Source organism: Polypterus senegalus, chromosome 12, assembly GCF_016835505.1.
Source record: "Polypterus senegalus isolate Bchr_013 chromosome 12, ASM1683550v1, whole genome shotgun sequence".
Taxonomy (NCBI): domain Eukaryota; kingdom Metazoa; phylum Chordata; class Cladistia; order Polypteriformes; family Polypteridae; genus Polypterus; species Polypterus senegalus.
The window spans coordinates 104192902-104207287 of NC_053165.1; the positions used below are offsets into that span (position 1 = coordinate 104192902).

The window sequence follows — 14386 nt, forward strand, 5'->3', positions numbered from 1 at the left end:
TTTTTGGACTGGTAATTTTACGATTTTTGTTAATGTGATACTATTTAATTATTCTGTGCATATGTATTATGCATTCTGCAAATGTTTCATTGCTTTATGCTTTGTGTTCTGTGGGTGGAACACCAAAAGGTTGGCCCACTATGACATCACTGCTGAAGGACCACCCTCAGCTAACTTAATCAGAAACTCATTGAGTTAGTGTAGTAAGGAACATTATTTTGGTTATTTTCTGCCCTATTTTTTGGGATACTGCTCTTGAGCATGCTTGCTTTGGGTTGCCTATTTAGGCAAACCATTTTTTAGTATGCTGTGGATTTTGTTTTCTCTGCCTTGCCTTTTTCTGCTTCCATTTTGATTATTTTACATACACTATTTGTATATGAATGAACATTGTTTGCCTTTACCCTATAAATCAGAGGTTTACAGTCATCCTCTCTCCTAAAGAATATTTTTGATTATTTGGAATTTTTTAATCCTGAGTGCTAGTTTGGATCTATGGAGGCCAGATAGCCTGCCATTTAAGTTTGGGGCTAGGTTGCCTAAGGTGAGACCTACTTCTGAGGCCCAAACCTAGTGGAATCTTGGTCTGCCTTTTTTGATATGAGGCCTACTCACTTTTTTTTTGTGAGACCACATTTGAGTATTGTGTGCATTTATGATTGTCACAGTATTAAACAGACATAACAGCACTGGAAGCTGTGCAAATGAGAGCAGCCAAATGCATCTCAGGGTTAAAAAGCATGTCTGTTATGGTCTGTCACAGGTTGGGTTTTCCCTGTTTTCGTTATATCCTATTTAAGTTGTATTTCTGTTTACTGCATGTTAACCCTTTGAACAATAGGTACAAGTCAAGTTGTATCTTACTGCGCCTGTCTAGGCACAACCTATGATATAACTCATACTTCCATATACAGCCACTATTGACACAGCCAGCTTAAAGTTGAGCTTCCCTGCCTTGTCTCAGTTTATTACTATAGTGCTGCCATCTAGTGGATAGCCATTGAATTTTTTTTTTGGACAGAACCTTGTGCAGAAAATAGTGCTATAAATAGACAGTCTGTCATTATGTTATCAAGAAAAAGGCATAAAGTGGCTGATGTTTTGAAACAACTAAATTTATTACAATATTAATATTTTGATGATAATGACAGTGATTGAGATAGTGAAAATCAATTGGATGGCTGCTCCAAAGGCATTTCATCATCACAAGGCGTCTGAAACATCACGACTGTCAGGACATAATTATATGGACATTCTGTCACTCTCTGACTGTAACCAGTCACCAACTACCAAATGAGTTGTGTGCAACAAGCGTGGACAGGGCAAACAAATGAATTATATTTGTGGCACACATTGTAAGCCTGAACTCTGCGTGGTGACATCTTTCAAGGACTCTCATTCAAATGGAGACATTTAGTCATATTGCTAGTCAGATTAAAGTAATGAACAGTTTCTTTACATTTTTGGACAGAGTTAATATTCATAATAAACCTGATGCTTTCTAGTACATTTCTTTGATTTTTTTTTTTTATGAAATTTGATAGAGCTCATTATTTATCATATTTGCACAGACCTAAACTGCCGTGTCCTGATAATAACTGGACCAGCAATCAATGTGTTAATTTCCTACTATGCGTGTTTCATTTCCACCATTGTATTTTATTTATTAAGATAATTTGTTAATTGCTGAATTGTGGGTTGAGACCCCAGACTAGGTGATTGCCAAGAGATGCTGTCATTCAGTTTTATTAACAGTACTTGAGGGCTATAATTAGCATCTGCTGCCATTGCTGAGGTGCAGTGGCATTGACATTGGATTCAGTTCAATTGAATTCAATTCAGTTTATTTTTGTATACCACTCTTCACTGAGTACAGGTGCATAGCACAGGGATAAGTTCAGAAGTATCTGCAATTAGAAACTTTACAATTTATTAAATCTAGAATTACTACACATAAAGGTACAGATTTGTTTAAACAAACAGGTAAACAAAATTGCTTTACACTGATCAACATAAATGGGAAGCAACAAAGTCTGTCCATTGATTACCAGTTGAACTTGTGTGTGACCTTCTGCTCCCTTTGCTCCCCTTGTCCTGATTTTTGTCTACTGCTCTTATTTTTGGTTTTTCCTTTCAAGCTTTCATATTAAGGATTAGGTTTTTGGTATTGTCTTCCTGCATTGTGTTGGCCATTATAAGTGAAAGGCCGGATAAATTAGTTGAAACTACATTAAGAACTGTGATCCTGAAAGGTGTTGGTCAGGCTGTAGAATGGGGGAAACGCCAGTCTGTTATCTTCAAAAAAAGGGTTCTGTTCTGATCTCATTATTACGTTGTAATAGATATTCAGGCAGCTAAACTCTTCCCTTTATCAATATAACGTCTCGGAGACTGGCTTTACATGAGGTGTACAAATCTCCAGTTTATTAACAAAGAGCAGGTGTGAAACTACAAGTAAAGAAACACAATATTCAGCACGCAAATAACAAACAGTTTGATAACAGCTTTAAACTATAAGCAGCAGTACAGAACGGTAACATTTTGCAAATGTAAACTTACCAGCTATGCTACCATAGGCTTAAACAGGCGGGATGAACTTTGCTGCATGTATTTGTGGCAGATACATTACTTACATTGGGAACACCCCACTGTAAGGTGGCTCAGAAAGGACAAATAGCACAAAGTAAGCATATCCGAACATAATAACAGTTTCCAAAATTGAAATGGTTAATAATTAAGCATTTTGCCCATCTTACCAAACATGACAGATTTAGATCAGACATACTACTACCATAAAGATTAAAGACATAAGGCAAAGTGTAAAATTACAGACTCACTGTAAGCAATTTTTTGAATCTCAAATTCCCCCACGTACCACCCCCACACACATTTCTATTGTGGTTGGGCGCTTTCAAAGGTAAAGACATTTTGGGATGCCAACCAGGTAGTCCCTATTCGCCACCATACAAACTTACATTTTCTAAAATGTGAACAGAAAATGCACTGTGTTCCATTATTTCCCTGACCGGGTTTTCTCTTTAATCACAACAGAAAATATGTTATTATGCGTCACCAAGACAGGGCTCCATCCTCTGGTATGCTCTGGTCTTTATCAGATGCCTTCTCCTGAGACTTCTGGGGTTTATGGCGGGTGGACTGGAAGGAGCAGGAATTAAGTGCCCTTATTGGGTAGTTTCTCTGTACTGTGAGGGCAGAAGAACAAGAAAATAAAGTTAGTGGTTTCCCCACCAGGTGGGTTATTGCACACTTGAACTGAGCCCATGGAGGAGTCCTCCAATGTGCATTCATGACACTTTGTACACCAGCCTTCATTTTCTGAAATTGGTTTACTTGTGTACTTCCCTGTTATGATCACTGAAATGCCCAGCAGTCTGGTGACCAAAATCCTTAGATTTAAATTCAGCATTTGGCTCGTTATGCAAACCTAAACTATCATTGGCATATTTTGTATGAAGCACCACAGAGAAATCAGAGGTCTGAAGGCACTCTGCAGAGCTGCGCTACTCTAGGTGCAGTGTCAGTCATTCTGCTAAAAATTCGTTATAGCAGGAGAGTTTATTTTCTATTTAAGGAAATGGAGTGCAATGTTCATGTAACTGCTGTCTTGGGAGCCGGCTATCTGTCATGGACCTCCAAAGAAACCTTCTCTCTGTGACAGCCGCTTATTAAACAGCATGGAAGAACCACAGCAGCAGACAGGGAGAAGGCAAAGTGTGCAGGCTAATGTGGCAATTAAATGGCCTGCAGCGAGGGGATATTAGGAAGGCAGCTCTGATCTCCAACGTGAGGTCTCCATCAGTATCTGTCAGAGTATGTGATGAAGTGAGAAAGCAAGCTGACGTCTTAGATGACAGGAAAAATTGCTAATGTACCACCTTGCACGATGAGCATGAAAAAAAATATTTGTAGGCAGCCTGGTGACCAAAGGACATGGATTCAGATTCTACCTCTAGTTCACCATGAAAGCCTGGCCAAGCTTCATGACCTTTACTCTGTTCCAGATGGAAGAATCATTTTTTTTCTTAATTGCATTTTGCTTAGTACGTTCAGCTGGCAGCATGAAAATGTTTTACTTGATATGCAAACAATAATCTTCATAGTCTTCTGACTTTGTCAGATCAGAGCAAAGCAGTGCAGACAAGAGAATATAAAGATGTACAATTCATATTACAAACTGAGGGGGTGCTGATGAGCCATCTCCAAACTTAAATGATAGTCTAGGGTGCCAGATGAATAACTTACTTAGAACTTAGCTCCTCCCCTTATGGCACAGGGCAGCAAGCTTCCTCCAATGTGAACGGTCTGTCTCAACATCCGTATCATCAACTTACATCGCGTTAATTTCAATTTCTCGCTGTTTCCATAGTGGTTCATATTTTTATGGTGCAGGGTTGCTAGTCCTGTGTCCTACCCTCCTCGTTACACTGTCAGGCTTGTTGACATGGTGGAGTTTGGTGAATAACAAGTTAAAAAGCGAAAGAATAACTGCAGTCAGGGAGCAACACAGAACAACAACAAAATGGAAAATTGTAAAGTCCTCTCTGCCTACCTGTGGAAGTAGTGACCCCATGGGAAGCAGCTGGTCTATTCATCTAACAATGCTATTCTCCTTCTGCACCATTCACTTCTTCATACCACTTGCACCCTGTGACACCCCGTGTAGTGGGAATTGGAATCACCAGCCTACACTCTAGGTGTCTAGTATGTGGGACCAAGTGTGACCAGGATGATGGTGTAAGACAGGGAGACACAGACACAAAAAGGGTTGGGTTTTTTGAAAAATAAAGTGAGGTTTTATTTACAGGTGCACTTAAAGAAAATAATCAAAAATAATGTCCTGCGGAATTTATATATTAAAACACAGTCCAATGCCGCAAAGGACACACAAAAACAATAATCAAATGGAGCCCTGAAATGACTATATACAATATTTACAGTGCTTCCTGAAAGTCTCAAATAAAAAAGTAAAATACACACACAGTAGTGAAATCCAAATATATACACCAAAGCAAAATGTGAAGCTGTCTTCCTACACAGTAATCCAAGTCAGGAAGCTGCTCCTCCAAACAGTGTATAATACAGGATTCACCCAAAATATTCAAAAATACAGAAAAAGTGTATATACAAAAATAAACAGTGCACCACTAACCACAGCCCAATAAATACCTCCACCAAAGTTAATCCAGAGATATTTATATGAAAAAAAATATTTACAAAAACAATGCACAAGCCGTAATGCTGTTCTGCCAGGTACCGTTCTCTAAGAAGATCTATTCAGAAAGAACCCCCTCTAGAGGCCACGATTCCCTTTTGTATTCGGCGCCCATACGCTGACCAATTAAACCGCTGTACGTCCTCCCTCCCGGGGTACGCGATGACGTGAACGCGTTTGCGAAAAGCGGCGTCTACTCCATCCATCCATTTTCTAACCCGCTGAATCCGAATACAGGGTCACGGGGGTCTGCTGGGTTTCCACCGGGCACTCCGGTTTCCTCCCACAATCCAAAGACATGCAGGTTAGGTGGATTGGCGATTCTAAATTGGCCCTAGTGTGTGCTTGGTGTGTGGGTGTGTTTGTGTGTGTCCTGTGGTGGGTTGGCACCCTGCCCTGGATTGGTTCCTGCCTTGTGCCCTGTGTTGGCTGGGATTGGCGGCGTCTACTATCCCACATAATTACTATAAAAAGTCGAGCAGCCGGCGTGCGCGCGCGCGCGCGCATAGCTATGTCGGCTTTTTAGACGTGGACTACACTTCTACCATAAAGTGAAAGTAAGCACTTTCTATTCTTTTCCTCCTTCCCCTGAGCTACAGCCCAGACAACTACGAACACGGGATCCAAATGCAAACCTGGGTTAAATAATATTAAGGCGCTTCACATTTTCTTTTGCTAGTTTAGAGTTACAGTGTCGCGGGAGGCACACGCAGTGAGTGGAGGACCGACAACGCCATCCCGGCCGGTCAATGGCAAGGCTGTCTCTCCAGTCTACATGAGACCCGCCGTGACACTCCCCAAAAGTCGTCAGCGAAGACGTCTTACTGCACTATATAAATGAAAAAAGGTAAGTTTCCTTTCTTTGTACCTTTTTTCCTCATACAAAAGCCTCCCTCTTTACCCAGCAGAGGACGCTTAAATAATTTTATTTACTTACTGGTAATGCCAGTAGGGCATATTACCACACACCCATCTGCCTGTTATGAGTGTTACACTTTACTTTACTTTACACTCACTTTATTGTGAGTGGAATAAATTCATCCTGCAAAATGTATACATCCGCTTCATATCAAGGAGCATTTTTGGCTACACAGTTTTAACCTTTGTAGCTACTGTAAATATGTTTTATTTTATTTTATGATTATTTTGTTATGGGTGATGCCATTTTGTGAGTCATGAGGAAAAAAACGTTAACAGAAACAGTCCTGACAATAACAAACAGGCTTCAACAGAACTAAAATGACCATAATAGAAATCTCTTATGGAAGATGTAATCACTCATCTGAGCTCCTATCTCCTCTGAAGATGACACTACTTTCCCAGGGTTCCGCTTTTTATGTTCCTCCTTGGAACTGTGGAAGGGGTGGGACTTTCTTCTGACCTTACTGTTGTCCACACTAGGTGTGTTTTCTGAGTTGTGGAAAAAGGAGAGGAGACCGTTAATAAGAGAGCCCCCTCTCACTCTGGAAATGTACCTCGGCTGAGCTGATTGGGAGCCCTCTGGCGCACATGCTTGACAATATGAACAGACAATTATGTTGCATAATAGCAAGCGACACTTACAGGGTAATGTTGATGAATATTTCTACTCATGCCTGGCCAATTCTAAATGGGAACACTGGGTATCATTTTACAGAAATGGCTGTGTTGCATATAGGGGCATCCTGCAAGAAAATCTTTTTTCTATTCCTCTGTTACAGATCATTTGAGAATTCTAATCCCAAGAAATCTTCCTTTATATGTGTTTATTATTAATAAATTAGTTAGGGATTTAAATGTTTTTTTATTTTCAAAGACTTTATATATATTTGATATACTAGTGAGGTCTTAGGTAGCAACTAATAGATTGTTGGAAATCAAGTGAATATTTCCTAACATTTTGGACAATAGCTGCATTTGCTGAATGGGAAGAATACACTCTCATGTCCTTCTTCAAAAAAGTGGCCATCTTCTGAAATTAAAGACGAACTTGCTAGTAGGGAGGTCAGTTCTACTTTGGAAGAAGATTTAGCTTTTAAGGCTGGCATAATGGTACCTCAGAACAATATAAAAATGGGTGACCCTGAGATGAAATGCAAGCTTCGAGATTTAATGCAGACACAAATAGATATAGGAGAAATGGAAGACCATTTTGGAAAGGTCTGCAAGCAGACAAGAGATTGTCACATCCTCTTTCCAACAGTTTGTTGTTGAGTTCAATAGATTAAACAATCAATGTGGAGGGCAGAGGTAGAGAAAAGACTTGCAGGGTGTTGGTATTTTAAAGAAGACTCCAGTTTTATGCTTTTCTGGTGAAAAATAAAATACAAAGAGTTTTTAAATCAGCCGCAGACCTACACTTCAGACAGAGCAAAATGAATTTCTTTGTTGGGTGATAAAAGTTCTTGTAGTGGGCATCATTCCATTATGACACAAATCTTGAGGATTGTAATTCTTTGGAAACAGAACTTTAAAATGCTTTCAATTTACATATGAGGGTTGAGGCAGTAATTAAAAGATTATTGGAAATTCAGGTAGAGAAATATGAGTATGAGCGAATATGTGATAACCTTTCAGACAATAGTAGCAGAAGGGGAAACACATACTCTTGTGGAGTTATTCAAAAAAGACAAGTTCAGCAGATAAACTAGTCAGTAGGGAGGCTCATAGAAATAATTGATATACTTTAAACAGTGGTATAACAGGCCGCATTGTTTCACACCACAGTTTTTTCAAAGCTCCTACAGGAGAGTTCTTTTTATTATTAAAAGATAACGAAATGTGTCTGTTTCCCTTTAAGACACAGATCACAAGCTGAAGTGATTTTTTCAAACACAACGTTTCTCAGCTTTAGATTTCTGAAATGAGTGGCTACACAATGTCTGCTCATTTCACATTCATGTCTGACTGATAAACTATGTGATGCCTTCTCTGCAATATGCCACAAAGTATCTAAAGATGGCAACTTCCCATATGTGATGAAACTACAAGTGAGTCCCTTAGGAGCCGAAACTCATTGAGTTAAAGCTTTCTTTTCACCACTAGCTAATTTTGCTCTTGTGTCCACTATGCTGGTGATCTTCTTGCATTTTTGGAAGGGTTTTTTCGATGAGAAGACTGACAAAGGAGGCCACGTAAAATTACAATTATAGATGAACTACACTGACTCATGACTTCTGACTGTCAACACTCATGGAATTTAAAGTCTGAGAAATCGATGAGATCGTGCTTTACTTAATCCCACTTCTCGGAAACTCTGCTCTGAGACCAAAACACTCAGGCTGAAAACCTAAAGACCTGGATTTGTTATTCAGTAGGGCCATCGTTGGCACGAATCATCGTCCCTACTGCTTTAAGGCAATTGTACTTTTAGGTTTGTCATAATGTAGGAAGTGATTGTGAGAGAATCATTTCTGGAAGAAGCAGTCTGCTTTTCGGCATTTGGGATGAGGGTGTTTCACGCTTCAGGATAGTCGAGGGGTATGTGGTGAGGGGGCTGGGGTAAGTCGATTCCAGTGAATAATGACAAGAAGATGATTGGCATTGGCAATGTGTAGAAAATGTGGCATTCTTTCATTAAATTGGAATTCAACTGAAACAAAATTAAACTTTCATTCTTTTTATCCTCCTAACATTAAATTAAATGTGGAAACTTTTACACCTAGTCAAGGCTGCAAAGACAAATTCTGATTAAATTACATGACAGTAAAATGCCAGCATGAGTCACCACCATGAGACAGCAGTGAATAAGCTCTGGGTCTGTCTGTGGACTGAGGAACACACCAATTCACGCACACACTTACACACGGCCGTCAGCTTAGATTCACACATTGAGTATCCACTATCTGTCTGTGTCACGCTATTTAAATCTCAGATCAGCTCTTCTGAGAATACTGTGGAGCCCAAAGGTTAACAGTTTTAATCTTAGGAGGCTTTTCATTTATGTTGAGTCACTGACTCTTTATGGCCCACATTCTAGTCTCTTCACCTGCCTCTCTCATTCTGGTTTAGAACCTATTAGAGTCAAAACCTAAATGCCCTCCATTCAAATGTTAACTTCTTGTGTGCTTATTAGGTAACTTCATCATCTCTTTGGGCCTGCAAGGGCATCTCTGAAGTAAAGTTGGTAACAGGGTCAAAACCAAAAATCTGCAACTGCACATTGTAGTTTCATCAGAGAGAACCGGGAAGACTGTTGTAGAAGGACCAGGAAGTGAGTGATGTCAGGCAAGACAGAGTACTAGTGACAGACCAAACAACAAGGCAAACTCATAGTCGAAAACAAAATGAAGTCATAACCAGAAAGAAAATGTTGTGTAGACAACCTATACAGCCTTTAGTGTCCATGAGTATGGACAGTGAATGCTTCCACGAGACCATCTTTTGAACCATCACATCCATGATGCAATCTGGTGTGACATCCGGGGACACTCCAGGATGCATGCTAGCAAAATATGGTAGGTTATCTAACTTTAGAAAATTACCGTTGAGAAGAAAATGGTGTTAAGCCACATGATCTCTGACATAAAAATCAGCGTTTACAAATAAAAACAGACACATATAAAAATGTGTTGCTTCTAGGAAAAAATTTCTAACAACAAATTCATAACAATCAGGCTTCCTGATCCACTTATTTTTAGTGAGCCGCACACCACCTATAGCAGTGCTTCTTAACCTATGGGTCAGTTGGCGACATGTTTGTGATAGGTCGCCACTCGCCACATGATTGTGTAGTTAGCAGGTTTGGCTAGCTCTAGCTTTTTTGCTGCTCCTAGACAAATGTGAAGATCCTTGAAGACAATTTCCATATACATAGTTGAAGATTGCTGAGCAGTGTGAGGTAATAATCCATTTTTAGGTGCGTTCACACATAAGGCACAAAGCACCTACTTTCGAAAGCCCATTTCTGTCTGTCTGTCCACATAAAACAACTCAGTCCCCCGTGGACCTATTCTGTTGAGATGTGCCACACGTATTCTTCAAAGGAATTTGTCGAGACGGTTTAATTATCATCACATATCTCAAACTGATCGTGCGTGTATGAAGTTTTAAAATTTCAGAATCTCCCATTGAAAAGCGTTGAATCTAAATCTGTAACTGATATGTTAGGAAAATTTTGTATTAAGTTTAACATTGCCTTCTCATAATACTATTTTTGATTAGCTTGATAAACTTAAACCAACTGATAGCGTGAAGGACTTGTTTGTTGGACCATTGTGAATTGTAAGAACACTGGAAAATGTCAAAAGGGAGAGGCAGGCAGCACATTCAGCACAATGTGTCAGTTTAAACATTGCAAACTGGACTATTTGCCATATTCTCCATTAACATTTATCCTATCACTTGTATAAAATACAAATAAAGCTTACATTTTTAAGAATAATTTAGTTATGTGACCCAACTTTTTCACTCAGTTTAAATACTTTTTAAATGAAAAATGACATTTGCTGCAACATTTGAAAACTCACAAGAATCTATTGCCATATTTAAAAAAAAACGACAAGGTAAACAAACTGCCTCGATCATTTATTTTTGACTGCTTAATTCCTTATTTGGAGCCATTATGCTAATACTCCTCTTATTGGGTCTTTATATGGAACATATTTTTGTTTTCGGCACCTCAGATTAAAATCCCAGGCCTACAGTAACACCCTTCTTTATGTCCTGCATGACAGGCTTTGGTTCTGTTGTCCTAAATCCAGGAGATTCCTTATTTAGACTCCAATTAAGCCTCCATGTAGTGGAAATCAAGCATTTCTGATTATGAATTTGCAAGTCTAGTGTCACAACTCTAGGTTGGAGTTTTAGAATAAGTTTGATACTGTTTTACTTTAAAATATGTTTGTTTTCCTGTTGCCATTTTGTTAAAAACAGATGTTTCCATTTTGTGTTTATTTTTATGGGCAATGCCATACTGTTTATTGTTCTCATAATCGCTTGTCAGTTACGTGATGTACTATGCTGTGGCACTAATCATATAAAATATACTGACACATAGCTGTTGTGCTGTGGAGGAAAAAATGTCAGAGAAAAAAAGTCTTTTGATTGCCATACCAAAAAGCTAGCAGTTTTAACTAGGCCACAGCACAGGCAAAGTCCATCTTCTATTTTAAACTAAACTTCCCTGCTACAAAAATAAGCTGGCAGAAAGAGCTCAGGAGATGAACCTTAAATAAAACAAAGTCAAAACCAGAAGATCAAGAAAATCAGGCACCAAAACCAGGCAAAATAAATCAGGTAAACTCACAGTCAAAATGCTTGATGTAATTCTTAACTGTAAATCATGAAAAATCAAACCCTCTGAAAATGAATCAACACCAGTTTCAGATATCAATGATTGTGCAGTGCCGGCTTTTGAAGGGTAACGCCGTTGATATCATGTGATTTGACTTCTGGGGTGTGTGGACTATCTATTGGGACCTGTATCCTAGCAACGGCTGCTCAAAATGGCGATGGGCACTCATAAACAAAATGGTCCTGTGGTAAAAAAAAAAAACAAATCACATGATAATAACCATTAACCTTTATAGTTATATTTACTAAAGGAAAAACGAGCCAAAAATGTTGAATTTCTTTATCATCATGAAAAATGTTATGACATGTAACAGAAATATGTAAATACCAAAACATCAACATAAATATAGTAGAAAGCCATGTCTAGTGTGCACTGCTGTACAGATGTAGATTAATACTTATGCAGATGTCACATCCATGTGTAATGTGTCTTGAAACAGTCACCAACAAACCACCCGATGTTGCAACTGGGACGGTGTAAGCATTTTTCTTTGAACACATTTCTTATATGTTTTTGGTTGCTTGAGCATGCCAGCATATAATATCGAGCCTGATTTGCATGATTAATGTACCCCTTGTGTTATTGTAGCACATCGCTAGCCTTAGTGACTTCCACATTTCTCTTGATATGAACATTGACAGTTGCCTCATTGTGAACAGTGCTAAGGGGGCTAACATTTTGTTTGTCCTTGCACTCGATCACAATAATTTTGCCTTTTTTTTTATATACAGCTACTGTTATACTATGATTATTCTTCACAGAACCAAACTCTCTGAGCATATCCCAGAATGCTAAATCATGCATCAGTTTAACTTTCCGTGTCAACGTCTGATGACTAATTCACATTATAAATACTATTGCTCAATTCAAACAATGGTTCAGTTTCAGTTTGTTCTAAAACTGCCTTTATGGTTTTTCGTATGTCATTGTGTATTTTGTTGGACTCTCCACCCCAATCTTGAATATTGATTAATTATGTTAGAGTGTCAAACACATAGAAAGGTTAATGATTTTTGCAGCATGATATTATTTTGTCCACTACATGGCAATACTGCCCTAAAAGTTATTCAGGCTTACACATGTAAAGCTAATCATTAAATGTCACCCGAGTCTGCGCCGAGGTTGACCGTAATTGCATAGTTTTCCAAACCCGTGTCACACTCAGGGTAAATGCCCAGGAGGTTAGCATATGCCAAGTGACAGTAACTTACAAACATAACCATACAATTCATAAACTGCTTTTTAATTTCCAAATCTTACAAAATGTCAAAATAACCTTGAAACAAAATGTACACAAACAAAACAAATATTGTTTTGTACTCTACATCCAGGTTTTGGGAATAAACAATAGAAATGCTCAGGTTATTGTTCAGGTCAAGAATCTTTAATGTAGGTAATACTTCTGATTTTGTTCTCATGACTCTTTTGATTTTTTTTCTTACATTTTGATTTTGCTGTTTTCAGCTTATTTTAAGCCAGTCTTTTTGACCATTGTTTTCCCTCATCCTTTTATCTCCCAATCCTTTTCACTTTTGCTATTTTTACATTTTAGCTGTAATACCCTGGTTCAGCCTACCTAAACTGTTAGTTTCTTCTGTGGCAGCATGGCTAAATGCTAGTTTAAAGTTTCAAAAGATCTGGGTAGTTTTTCCGGTTTAAGGCCACAAGAGGGTCAGCTCAGCTCATGCACGACCCCTATGACTGTGATTAAAAAGCCGTATCTTTAAATAGATGCTGGCTAGAAAGTGCATCCTTGTGCTCTTTGGCTTGCGCTATTGGTATTGTTATTTAAAGTGTGACCTAAATAAATAATTGAACCCAGTTGGAAATCTCTCTCTTCCTGCGGTCTTCCCTGATGCTCACAATTAAACTGCTCTTTTAATTGAAGCCTTGATAAAGACTACTGGCCCATTTTCATCTGTTTTGGCATAGATTTTTGCAGCATGGATTTTTATTTGAAGGTGTAAAGTCCAAAAGCCAGCCACTGTTTCTTCTGTGTTCCAATAAATACTGCCAACGTTTGAAAAAGGACTTCATATTCCTCCATACACCGTGAAAATGTTATCCACAATAACAAAGACTCAATTCCCACCTGAAGCCCTGAAACATTATGTGTTTTGTTCAAGAGACTCCCAGCTTCGAACATGAAACACAACATTCAGTGTGATCAAAGCTCCATGGTGCCATAGAAACACTTTGTTCACTTTAGAAATTATTACGCACTATTTCCAATAACACACACTCTTTACAGGAGCAAAAAAAATCATTTTTTGAAATTAACAATACATTCACAATATTGCAACCCTAAAGCACAATATAGCAGTGACATAGACTCATCCAGCCATTGAATGAAGCATTATTATAGATAAAAGACAAATCAGTCTTCTTTCTGCCGCGCAGAATTACAGAATCCCATTCTCCCTAACCTTAGAAACATTATTTCCTCAGGTTGGGGGACATCAGTCTCCTCACTGCAATCCAAAGCTACAGCTTTCCTAGTGACAAAGATCCAGAAACCCATGAACCACAGAGTCTGTAATTCAAGAAACATCAGCAGTCACACTATAGTTGAGAAATAAAATATTTGCTGACTTTACACTCATCTAGCCACAATACTTCCATGGCATTATGTCCTCGGTTCTAGAGACGTCAGTCTTCTCCCTACAACTCTAACCACAATGTCACCATTCATAGATACTCTACAGTACCCGTGATGCCACAGAAACAATTTTGGTTAGATTAGAAATTCTTCATATAAAATTAATAATCCATATTTTGGAGACTGTAAAACAATTGAGATACCAGCCATCACAATGCAATCAAAAACTACAGAAACCCATGTTAAAGACTTGTCTCCTCACTGAATCCCAGAAATGTAC

At 38.6% G+C, this 14386-nt stretch overlaps 1 long non-coding RNA gene across 1 annotated transcript in view; it reads left to right on the forward strand.

Moving 5' to 3' along the window:
* The first annotated feature begins 6044 nt into the window (after positions 1 to 6044).
* LOC120539928 overlaps positions 6045 to 14386 on the forward strand; it is a 36018-nt gene continuing 27676 nt past the window's right edge. Inside the window, exon 1 of the long non-coding RNA XR_005635733.1 lies at positions 6045 to 6080. This is a non-coding gene — a long non-coding RNA (uncharacterized LOC120539928). The remainder of the gene's footprint in view (positions 6081 to 14386) is intronic.